The sequence below is a fragment of the Chaetodon auriga genome, chromosome 11, assembly GCF_051107435.1.
Source record: "Chaetodon auriga isolate fChaAug3 chromosome 11, fChaAug3.hap1, whole genome shotgun sequence".
In the NCBI taxonomy this organism is placed as follows: Eukaryota; Metazoa; Chordata; class Actinopteri; order Chaetodontiformes; family Chaetodontidae; genus Chaetodon; species Chaetodon auriga.
The window spans coordinates 19,524,998-19,538,468 of record NC_135084.1 but is presented as its reverse complement, the minus strand read 5'-3'; positions in this window follow the sequence as shown (position 1 = coordinate 19,538,468).

The window sequence follows — 13,471 nt, the reverse complement described above, 5'->3', positions numbered from 1 at the left end:
GTAATTGCAACACTGAATGAGTAAAAGAGAATAATGTCAAATGTCACACCTTTATCTGTGTCTGCCTATTTTCCCTTTGCCTTTCATATCTGTATCTTCTACCATGTTTGAAAAAAAAAAAAAAAAAAAGAAATGTATGATTGACAAATACTTCAACCTGCATGAACAGATTTTTTTTCACCTGCTGGGAGCAACACAGCAAGCTGTCAACATCAGCATTGATTTATCATCAACGTTCCCTGTGGGGACACGGACACCAGTCAAAGTTGTGTGCTTGATCTATCCAACCAACCCAACCTCCTCCGTCTGTGGGCTCTTCTCTCTCTTTATACCACTTATCATTTGACGCATTCAAAGATAGAACAGGCTGCGTGTAGGACAACCATGCATGCTGAAAATTTCTGCTTAAGTGCCTTAAAAAGTGGGTCCTAACCAAGCGTCCGTGCCTGATGAGTTGGGAGTTAGAAGGTGTTGCCTTAACAAACAAGCGCAGGTCCTCAAAAAACAATGTTTTTGTCTCCTACAGATGCACCAGGTAACCTTCAGCATCTGTATGAGACATCTGCCAGAAAACCTTTGTAACAGGTGGTTAACATTGTAAAACAGGCACACTTTGGTTAGCTTCAGGCACCAAAACGTCCTGGTTCGGTTTAAGAAATAATAAGCAAACATTGACTTTGCGTTTCACCGGGACATGAGCAGCAGTCCCCCGACGCCTCCTCCTTATGAGAACTCGCTCTTTTCTCTCCCTCACTTGCTCGAAGCGTCTAATATTGCAGCGGAAATGAGAACGATCTGAACAAACACAGCACGCAGCGTCATGAATTCACACATTTCATCATCATCAATCACCATTAATTTCTTCAAAATATTGGAAGTTGAATCAAAATAACAATTAGCTTCGGTTTGGCTGCCTGGCAGGAAAAGGTTAAGCCATAAAACTCCGCACAGACGCCACATTAATCTTATTAATATATGCAAATCTGAGCCACTGCGCCTTTGTGATACAGACAAAACCCATTTATCCTGTTATCCTCCCTGGTTTGCTGGGTTTCCTCTTTAAAAAAATAAGGTTCATTTGTTTGATGACCTTTATGTCACTAATACAAAAACCATTTTCTGAAAATGTGCCCAAAATAAATTTAATAATCTTATAAAGGCAAAACATGAAATGTTTTGCTGTCATTTCGGCGAAAAGTGGAAAGCAACAAATCAAGGGAATGGGAAAGGGAATGACTGCACACATTATAAAGTGACTTTTGCTCCATGTGTGATGTGCAGTTATTGTTTAAGTCCCATGTTTTGCTGGATTTAATCTGTCTTCATGCTGTGCTGGATGTCAAAACAGAATATGATCAGAGAGTGAGAGGAACGTGATGCTCTGAACTGACCTCTGTACTGACTTCAAAGACGGGCACTTAATTAAAATGATAATGCAAACATGACAATGATGATCTGTTATTTGCGACAAAGTCAAAATGCAATTATCCGATCTGGAGTTTCATTTTCACATGCTCACGTGGGTGTTTGATGACCACATTAAAATCAAAATGAAAATAAATAATAATTTGTTTTATTACTTTAGAGATTCAAATGCAATAAGGGAAACAGTGCCCACAGCCGATTGCACATCTGTTTACGTATCAACATGCTCTAAAGTGGAAAAATTAAAATTAAAATGTACATTTTTAACAAATTTTAAAATGAAAACAGCATCACACACTTCATTTTGAAGGCCTTGACGTGCTCTGAAGTCAACAGAGTCCATTGTATTTAAAATTTACACTTTTTGTGCATCAACTCTTCATCATGGAGGAAACTCGGTGAGTACTTTAGTTCAATAAATTCATTTTTTTCTATTTAATACAATATGATGCAGAGTGTGAAAGGAACAATGCAGTTAAAAAAAAGCATTTTAAAGGCAGAACTCTTTGTTTTGTTGCAGCACTGTTCTATTGTAGTATTGATAATTCATCCCTGTCTCCTAGAAATTGCTTAAATAATACATGTTCATGCAGTCAGGAAACCTGAAATAAAAGAACGAGAAGTGACAAAGTAAAAACGGTTTGATGAAGAACTGTGAGAGGTGGAAACTGACTTCCCTACCAAGCAGCTCTCCATCGTTTCCTGCTCTCTGTGTATGCATGTGTGGAATTTGTTCAGAAAAATAAGAAAATCATAAACACCAATAATCAAGTCTGACACATGTTTATCAAGCCATCCAACCCCATGACATGCTTTTCACAACACAACGCCGGCCAGAAATTGGCCTTATATTTGGAGCTCGGGAGCTTGCAGAGTGCTGTATCCATGGATACACAAGCATAAAACCCAGAGAGCTGTTGTCGGAGCAGATGACCCACGATGGTATGTTTCATTATCTGGAGGGATTTGAGTTCAGGACCAGAAGCTGCTGAGGATGTAGAATTTAAATAAACTGTCTGCAAATGAGATGAGAAGTGTCTGTGTGGGACTCCAATTAAATTTACTGGAGCCAATTAAATTTGACTTACTGGCTCTGACTTTAAACATTATTCACATATCATACACATATTCTTGCAGGGGTATTTTGCACACACGCAGCCTGCAGACGAACGGTCGTGTGTGATCAGACTTGTCATCATCTGCGCGTTTAGTGTTGCTTTGGCCCACAGTGTTCTGTGCAGCATGTTCCTGCTGCTTTATTTCCCACATGTAGCCTCACGGGTTAAACCAGGAAGCAGAGGGGGCTGACTTTAATCTTCTGCCACAGTAAAAGAGCGATTCAGATCCTTTACTGGAAGCGAATGGCAAAAGAAAACACTGTGACAAAGTGAGAATAAATGGGCTGCTTGCAGTGACACCTGAATCTGCAGCTCAGGTCAGAGTTTCAGCTCATTGTTCAGCCGTCCGTGCTGCAGCTTTACGGTTACTTTCATAGTGTCGTTTTCGGCTGCAACCTTCAGGTGTTTTCAGTGAAAAATGTCCAAAAACCCGTCGTACTCTACCTGCTGGGCACCGAACAGCAGACAAACACGGTTAGTGACCAGCTGGTGAACATAGTCCAGCATTTAGGATAAATCCTCCATGAGTTATTGGAGACCAGATCTGGAGATAAAAGTAGAGTGAACATCAGGTGAATAGAAACATGATTCAGAATTATAATGCTAGTGCTGCTGCAGGAAAGTAGTGAAGTACAGAGCAAACACAGCAAATAAATGTACTTCCTTTTCTGAGCCGCTCTGTGACAGATTGTGTAAACACAGAACAAATAAGTACAAAATGTGAGTTTCTTTTTAAGCACTTTCTTTGATTCCTGTTTCTGTTCCGAACCCTCGCTGCAGAATTGATCTGTCGACATTGTGGACACATTATCCAGAAATGCTCTTGCCATGAAAGCACTATTTGAGTTCAATTTGTTTAGAGGAACACACATTTTGGCGCAGCTGAATAGTTAATTGGCAGCATGACCTCGCTTGAAGGGCGCTCTGAGAAAAATCCATTATTCTTTTCAGAGGTGGAAAACACTGTCCGGTCTGCTTATCGCTTCGCTTTTCTGAAATAAAGGATTATATTTACTATTTAATTGCCTCATAAATGAGAAAAAAAGGTGTTTTCTGGTAAACCGTGCTGCTAAATTAAGCTGAAATAAAGTGTTTAAACAAAGCACAGTTCAGTCTCTCTCTCCTTTTGTTTGCTGTTGGAGAAGAGTGACGCTGCTTTCCTGAAGCAGGAGAGACTCTCAGCACCGACTTGTCATCAGAGCCTCTTTGTGTGACAGCTCTTAATGTAATTAGCCTTTGAAGAACAACATATATGTGCACGCACTCAGGCATGTATGTTATGACGCCCTCCTACAAACAACAGTGATTTTACTGCGCTGACAACGCTGTTTTGAGACACATATCAAGTGAACGACATTCACTCACGTTTATTCCCTGCAGCATGGAACATGCAAGGCCCTGCACGTCTGCGACACCCATGCAGGTGTTTTCACTCACGCAGTCTGATTAAACCTCTTCTCAGGACTGTGCAGGCATGATCACACTGCGCTCGACTGACTTCTCCCTCAGTCTCTCCTGTTAGCTTTGTCGCAGCTACATTCACCGTCAGTTACCACATTTTCCGTGAACACCTGTTTGCAGTAAAGCAAAGACAAACAGCCCAGAATCTTTGTTTTTGCATGAGGAAACACTGCAGAAGCTTGTCCTGGTTGATGCTTAGCAAAGTTATTTCCCAATTAAAACCAGCAGCCTGCTCTCTGGATCCCATTCCCACACCCATTTTAAAAACAGTTTATAGCTTTTTTAATGAAGAATTGATGGACATTGTAAGGTATTCACTTCAGATGGGTGTTTTTCCTACTGCTCTTCAGACCACAACACTTTAAGCACTTGTAGAGAAGCTTGTTTTTAATGGTTTTTATGGAGTATTTTTGGAAAAACATCAATCTGGTATTCGGACCAGTCACTGTACCGACAGCACAGGTTAAGAGTGTGGGTCAGGTCCAGTACAAATCTTATAATTAATTACACTCAAATCAGAACTCAGCTGGATGTGCAGACAAAGACCAGGAAGAGAGCTCACATTGCACCAATTATAGAGTCTCTGTACCAGCTACCTGTTCACTTAGGACCTGATTTTAAGATCCTTTTATTGGCTCATAAAGCTCTTAATGGTCTTAGTCCTGCCTACTTATTAAATGAGCTTTTATCCTATGAACTCCTCCAGGACCCTCAGGTCTTCTGATCGTGGCCTCGTAATTATACTGAAAGTCCAAACAAAACCCGTGAGCTGTCCTTCTTTTTCTCTGGTCCTCATCTCTGGAGCTCATTTCTCTTAATTAATTTGATTTTCCATGTTTTACTTGGTCTATTAATTCTATTTTAAACTTTTTTAGTCTTAGTTTTTATTATTATTATTATTATTATTATTTTATTCTCTTATGGTTTTACTCACATTATTTATAGTGACTTTATTTTGTTATTTATCTTTCATATTTTATGAATCACTTAATATCTTTTATTGTCTTTTATTTGGTTATTAAGAGTCTCTACATTTTTTCTCTACATCTTCCTCATTACAGATCTGGTGCTGATGTGATGATGCTCTGGGTTTATTGAAATGGCAATATTATCATACACTCCACCTTTTTTTTTTTGAATTATTGATCATGTATCGTGCACTTCTTAAGGTTATTTTACAAACGTGATAGTTATTGAACGTCTGATAACACTGTGCAGCTGTGAGCAGCTCCTCCACTACCTTAAAGCATTGTACTGTTGACATTAATCAACACCTAAGCAACAATTAACCAATCAATCTTTTCCTCTGTGAACAAACACAACACCAGCTTATCCTCAGTATGTAGTCCAGAACAGGCCTTTTTTCACAGCGGACACTGCTGAAGTGTCTCAGTACCAGGACGCTGAAACTGAAGCAGCTAACTGGAATTCAGCCATCACTCATTTTATTAGTTACACCTGTGCTTTTCCTCCTGTGTGACACGGAGTGTAATTTACAGCAAAATAACCAAAACACCTGCTGGATGAGACCACTACATGCCCAACGCTCAACCCTCACCTGCTGTCTTAACCCTGAAATTCAATGGTTGACCTCGTGAAGACCGCGCATCCTTTTTGTAACACGTTTCCACAAACAAACCTGCAGGCTGTTGTTTGATGCATGCAACTGCAGCCTTTCTCTCTCATCATTATCTGTTCACATTTTGTTCACATGACAAACGGGTATCTGCTGAAAGCTGACAGGAAGCCTTTTTATTGCTGCCTTCACCGCCTGACATTTGCTTTTGTATATAATCAAAATGATTTATATGTATGAGGAGCACAGCAGCACTGTACATTTGTGGCTAGCCTGCACCGGTAACGGAGAGGAATTCACACAGGAGTCGTTTCTGTCTGGGTTATTCCGGCATAATTGGTGACAATAGATGGTTGTGAAGTGAAGTAAAAAGCAGACCCCTCATTACAACCTCTCTGGAGGACTGCAAATTGAGTTTGACGAGAGACCAACCAGTCTGCATTCACTAAAAGAGAACCATGTCACACTGGTGAAAATAAAGCCGCATATTGCAAGGGCAAGAGAAATTCATCATTTATCTGGACCTCAATGCAAAGGCTAAGGTTGCATCCAGACTGTGCCAACGCAGGGGCCCCCAGCAAAACAACGTCACGTCCTGTTACTCAGACGGGGCTTTCTGGATCCTATTCCCACACCAGTGCAGCCCTCTGCAGTGTTTAAAGCTGTTTAAAGTTTAAAGCATCATACAGTCCAGGTGTTTTATTGTTGTGTCCTCTTCCCTATAGTTTCTCTGTGAAATGGTGTTAAAATGTACAGACACACCACTGGCCAACACTGCAATTGTCTGCTCTTGAATGACCGAAGCAAAAGCAGAGTGTCCCATGAGTGCTGGTGGTTATACCCTGTCAACACAAGGATTTGGCAATAAGAGAAATTTGCTGGGGCTGTCTACATGGCCCTTAAATTTAGGCTGCACACAGTGAATCCTAAAATCACCATGGGGCAGCCGCCTGCCTTGAAACATCAGAGCAACAAGGACTGGGTTAACTAGTCCCTACATTAAGTGACTATAACCAGGTGGTCAGAATCAGATACCTGGTTGAAAGTGAAATGCTGTGAGCACACACCTGCAGGAACACATCACTTACACGTTATTCTTTCACTGATGTTTTGAGAGCGGCTCCTGGCGAGTGAGACAATCGGTAGCAGGGTGTGATGGACGGCAGAGATAGAATAAATGCAGTCATTGGTGGAGCGTGTTGCTGAGCCTCTTGGGTGTGCTTATGATTTGTCATGCTGGCTCGCGTCGCCTTCCCCTCTGTGCGATACACTAAAACATATTTTACAGCCAGTCATATTTTACTCTGACTGATGTCTCCTCCTCCCTCTTGGCGAGACATTTGCAAAGACGTTGAGCCTTTTTTTTTTTTTTGCAGGTTCTTCATCTGTTGTTTCTTTGTAAAAAGGTTTGAAATATGGGAGGTTTACGGGAGGATATTTAAACAGGAGGTCAGTGGGAGAGACGGGTAAAATAGCCGAACTGCAGTTAGATTTTAATGACAGCAACAAACTGGGATCACAGAATAGTTCAAATTAACAGAAATCTCCGGCTTTGTGAGTGAGAGGTGAGTTACAAGATCAGGCCTTTATCTGAGGTGGTTTTGTATGGCAGCTCACAATAGATTTCTTCATATTATCTCCTCCATCAGAGTCATTTACCCGTAAAGGTTACCTTTGTGTCAGCTCAACAAAGGTGCTTTCAATTCCAGAAAGAAAAGACCATTTGATTGTGATTTGATGCAAATGACTCGACATGATTGCTCCAGGCTGTGGTGGAGACGTTGCACTGCAGACGACATTAAGTGACCATGAATGTGGAAAGTGTGGCAATGCAAATCGCAATTAGCATTCAACAACCACAAACCTTTCCTAATGTCAACCAAGTGTTTCAGTCAGCAAACACCAACGTTAACCAGTTTTTATTTGTCTTAACTTTCCCTTAAATCTCTGATCGCTGTGGATAATAATCTCATGACCTACCTACACGGTGCTCACCTGCCACTCGGTTCCATTATCTTATTGGCTCACATGGATTTGCTAGTTGGCCAATGACAAATTGCCTCAAACTGACACAAATGAACTCTTGTTTTTGTCTGCGGCTTTCTCCTTTGTGCCACCTCAAGCTGTTGAATTCTGCTTTCGAGTATATTTGACTGCCAGGATTTATTTCTTTATTTCTTTCTTTTTAAATCTCCAATTGTCTGGAGAGACTGAAAATTACTTTGGAAAGATAACAACTTGGGAAGCTGTTGAATATAAATAGAAATGTGACAACAAATAATAGAATATAAATAAACGCATCAGACCAGAGCGTGGAGGATTTTGGTTTTCTAAAAGCCATTTAAAGAAGTAATTTTCAAATGTAGGTAAGCCTGTTTGGCTTCCCAGAGGGCCTCTGCGGTCTGTGTGATGTGAGGTCATCGTGCACCGATGCCCGAGAACAACATTAAACTGAATTATATGATGAACAGTAATGAAATGATGAGTTAATAAGAAGTTGATATTCAATAACAAGGTCCTTCCTGCTCTGCAGACAGCGAGCGTCACATCTGAACACAAACTCTCTTAAAGGTTATTAATTAAAAGCCATTAAGTGGCACTGAACTGTAACAACTGATGAGATACAGGACGCATGCTGAGCCCTGTTTATATGAGTGTGTGTGCGGAGGAAAGGTCAGATGGGATACTGTCAAGTTATAAGTGTGACAAAATGAACAAGGACGCCAGGTGTCTCAGTAATACTGATGCTAAACGGGTGATTTTCCATTTCGAAGAATACAAGAACAATATAACAGTTGAGAATTACAATGATAGCGCGTCTGTATGGAGAATACCAAAATACAGGCACTGGATGAAGGTCTGGGTCTGTGCAGTCAAGCCAGCCTGGCTGTTCAGAGCTCTGTCACTTATAGCTTTGAGCAAATGACAGGCGGACTTCAAAGAGGCAACATGAAAAGCTGTGGGGAAATAACAACAGACGCTGAGAGAATGAGGGGAGGGCGTGAGGAGCTAAAGGTCAGACCTGAACGAGAGTGAACGAGAGCGGTCGAGGATCGACAGCTTGTGGCCTGAAACAAACACAGGTGTGAAGAGATGGACCAACTGAAGGGAGACGATGAGGAAGAGTGACAGACGGGCGCAGGACAATTATCAAATGAGCTGTCGTACCATGGCATGATCCGTCACAACACAAGACACCGAATGTGATAATCTGAGGTGTCATCAGCTGCCAGCGTGCACTGCAGAACGCACCTTTCCTCGACTGTGACTGCTGCTGTCGGCTAGATTCAGCGTATCGATTATTCAGAAAACTAAAAGCCTATTCACTGCATGCTTTTTTATGTACATCAGACTTTTTTTTTCATGTTTGGGGATGATATGAAGTCACTGAGAGTCAAAAAGTTTACATCACAAGTCATTGGTGTAAGGATAAAAATCGAGAGGCAGGTCTTTTGTAATTTTGTCACGTCAAGCCACGCATTAAAACACAAATATAAAGGCAGTAAAAGCACAACTGAAGACATCAAAATCATAGGCGTAGTGCTGCCGGAGCGGCGGAAGAAGTGAGGAAATAAAATATTCACAGTGTACGTAATGAAATTCACATAAAGCGTCTGTCGCGCAGGAGAGTCAAAAGCAAATGGCTTTGTCAGAGCTGTCATAAAACTGTGTCGATGGATTCACTCTGTCGACTTATGCATTGTGTAGCCTGCAAGAAAACACTCCACCTTTAAAGTAGGTAGCCTTTGAATTATTTTCGTTTCCAGCCTACAGCCTGCTAGCATTAACTATTGAACATGAAAAGAACAGCCTCTCATTCATCAGTCACTCTTCTGACCGTTTCTTTATTGGTAAAGAAACGGTACAAAGCCTGTTAAACTTGGCCCATTTGTGCTGCAGCCACTGTGCCTCCAGGAAATGAAAGCTTACTTCTCTACGCTCTCCCACTAGATGAGCTTGACCGCCGCCTGCTCTGCAGCCTCTCCTCAGAATGGACGTTTCGAATGCAGCTTCATTTGCTCGGCACAAATAGCTAGATGAAATCACTCAAAGCATGAACTGCTTGTGTCCATTCGCCGCCATTCAACTGCTTAATGGTATAGGCTGATATGTTGCTGATGTTAGGAATAAAGCCTTGTGGAAGACCTGCACAATGAGTGCACGCAGGCGGGTAGGTATGTAGGTTTGACAGGCATTTGATTTAATAATTGCTGAGAGAATTTCAACAAGCATGATAAAAAAAATACTTCTAAAATACTTGACATACCCTAGACTCTACGATTCTAATGTTGTCTTCCAGCCGGAGGGTTTGCAGAGTCCAATATGTGGTGAGTCAGACTGCGTGTCCTCTAACAGGGAACAGTGAGTGAAGACCCCTCACAGCTGCCTCTTTGACCTGTAAATGGAGCCATAACTCAGCCTCCCTTTCTTCTCCTTTTGGCTTCACTGGAGTGTCTGAGCATTAAAAGATGAGGGCTGCAGTGAAGTGACAGAGAGGGGACAGAAAGGCACAGACGTGTTTCAATGCAGTGATGGTATGAATACAGAGCAGGATGGATGAGGCCAAGGAGAGACTATGAGATGGATGGAGGGACGGTGGAGGCACAGAGGGATGGTGCAACGCTGTGTAACACAACTGAAATACGTTGGTTTCTCTCTCATTGGCCGCTCGCTAACGCTGCTGGCCCAATCTGTCTTCATCCATCTCTCTGTCTCTCGTCCTTTTTCCCCTAATCAGTTGTTTCAGATGAGACCTGTTTAAGTCATTTGACATGTCCAAACACATTTCTGCTGTTCTCGTAAAAAATGCTCCAAACAGGGACAGAAAATCATACAAAGACCAACACGGCAGGTCTGAATCTTCAGTATTTCCATTTCCTTCTACTTTAAACATTACTGCATTTCAGAGGCTGATATTCTTTTTACTGGAGCTCTTTTATTTGATATTAGTCACTAAACTTTTCAGGAGATTCATATTGTTAACACAAAATATGATTAATGAATAAATTATGATTTCTTATTATTGAGTAAGAGACCCAGCATTGTATACAGTAGTTAAAAGCTCCATTTTACCAGCATCAATAATTAATATATAATAAGAAAAATACATATTTTATCTTCATATGAAATCTGCATAATGAGTATAATGAATTGTATTAACTTAACTTTATTAAGTACATTCTGATGGTAGTACTTTTAGTAAAATTTGGACTGTGTTTCCTTATATAAACCCTACACAAAACATTATCATCATCCCACCATATTTGCTCTTAGTGGACGCATATTTAGTTTCAAGGGAAATATAAAGATTTTCTCTATCAAATACAATCTTTCATCTTAATCCTTCAATGATTAAAAAGGCTGAACAATAATTTTTCCATTCAAAACAACAAATTATTTGCTCTGTCACCTTATATGACTCATTTTCTGAATCAGTCTGTGGTTCACCTCAACACACCCAACAAAATTTCAACAAATCTGCAAACTAAACCAAGACTTTGCCTGTCGTGTCGGGGAGTGAGCTGTTTTTCTTCTTCTTTTTGAGGACACAGAGGAGCACGTGCAGTAAGAAACAAGCTGAACCAAGAATTGATTACTTAGTCGTTACACAGAGGAGCAGTAATTGGAAAGACTGTGGGGTGTGGGCTACCAGCCAACGGCAGAGCTGGTGCTGCTCCTCCAGCGCTTCAAATCAAATCACTGGTGGTGCTGAAGGCTTCGGCGCCCCCCGTTAACCACGGTCAAAATAATCAGCTGTTCATTAAGAAAGATTAAAATGTGGAGCTTCAAATTCACACTGATGATTCTCCAAGAATGAAATATCGCTGTAATAGTGACACAAGGTCAAAAGGTACCTGCAATGACACCCCCAAAGGGACTCGCAGGATGAATCATTCCGATCCCGTCATCATGTTGTCTGCCTTCAGGCCAGGCTGCTGCTGAGGCCGCTGTGGTCAGCTTCTTTTGCGACAAAGGACACGTTTGTGGATTTCATCTTTGCACACGCTCGCTGATCTAATTTTTCACACCCCTGACGCCACCACGTGCCTGAATCTCTCAGAAAAAATAGCACAGAAATAGTTGTTGAAGGTTCCCTTTTGATGCATTTAATTTGTTCTCCTTTTAAAGCAATAGATCGAGTATAAAGAGGCCGTAAATCTTCAGTTTTCCTCAGTTTTGGCTGCTTCATCGTTGGTGTATCGTTGCCACTGGTTGCAGTTTTCTGTGGTCTCGTCTGCCTCCGTCTTTATGTGCCGCCTCCTGATTTGAAGTGTAAACAAACTAACTTGCACAATCATCACAACTCATGCTGATAAAGAGGAATTGTTTTATCTCTTTAGAGAGAAAGAAAAGAAAGTGTTCACGCGCCCCTGGAGAGGCTTCAGAGTTACAGCCGAGCTCTGAGTTACGAGCAAACAGACAAATGCAGCGCTTGTTTCTCATCACTTTTGTGTATAAATAAAAAATAACGGCCGTGGCAGTTTCACAAAATGAAATTCAATACATTTATCAAGGCAACAGGCTTCATCAAGGGCACCGTTACTTCGAAGAGGGAGAGCTGCAGCACAAAGACACCTACAGTATGTGCAGTCTAATGAGAAAGCAAACCATAACTCACAACAAGGCGACTTCAAGGTGACCACTTGTTCCTGGACTGTTTTTCACAGAGTAATTTAGAGGAGAAGCTCCGAATCTCGAGTCCAAACATGCTTTGCACCTCTGCGTTGCTGTAATGTGTCTTCATTTGTTTTGAGACAGGAAGAATCCAATGGGATCTGACCTTGAGGTAAAGATAGATGTGAAACAGGCAATGTGAACAATGAATGGTGAGTCATAGCATTATATTACATTACATTCATTTGGCAGACAGTTTTGTTCAAAGCACTAAATCCAAGGACAATTTCATCGCTTGTATGTTGGCTATCTTTTATGTCCATTGCTCTGCCACATTACTAAGTTCCTTGCATGGAGTAATGTGGTTCTCATGTACTGCATTAACGCTCACTGCAGGCAAGGATGCTGAAGCGTCTCTATGTGTCCTTGTGCATTTGCCTGTCAAGCACAAGATACAAACAAATCAGGGACTTGCTCATCAAACAGGTCTCCACAGCACCACCGCTGGCCTCCATAGGATACTTTTAAAGGTACTATGTGTAAGATATGGGCAGAATTTTAATTTAAAGTGTTCAAATAAACAGAATGTGAAGAGGTTACAGTTCTACGTAATGTGTGGCAGACACATCCACTAAAGTTAGCATGCTAAGCAGCTCGCTCTCTTATAATACACTTTGTGCCTCAACAGGCGGGAGATGTAACGTTATGCAAGTTTGATATGTTTCACAAGCTCTCTTAGCTTTTTAGGTTTAATAATAACTCACAAAATGTCAAGAAAGGAAATATTCTTACACCTGTATTCCTTATCAAACAGGTAAACACAACTGATCACCCTCTGAATTCAAGTTTCAAGAATGAGCGTCATTGCCAAACGCGCTCGTTGTTAACTTGGTTTGGTTCTCCAAGTAAAAATATTCCGGTTCTAGACGGTTCTTTTCCGCGCTGGTGATGATCGACCTTCCTCTCACTCCTCTGCCGGGTCACAGTCCTGGTTGGAGTCTCTGTAAATCACACTGCTCTGCACCGTTTCCCCCGTCATAAAGTGGTCTCTGGCGGTCTCGGAGGCTGTGTCTGCTCTGGGTTCGGCCATGTTTACTGGGAGGCTGCTGAGCCTGGTTCTGTTGCCCGCAGAACCTAAGCTCTGTTTTGGTCTCCACCAACTCCTGAGGGAAGTATTTGCCTCTTTAGCGGCTAAATGCTCCAGTATGTTCACCAACTTTGTCAGTCTGGCAGCTGGTGCCAGACAGATGGCGTATAATGGCTTTTAGAGCTTTTT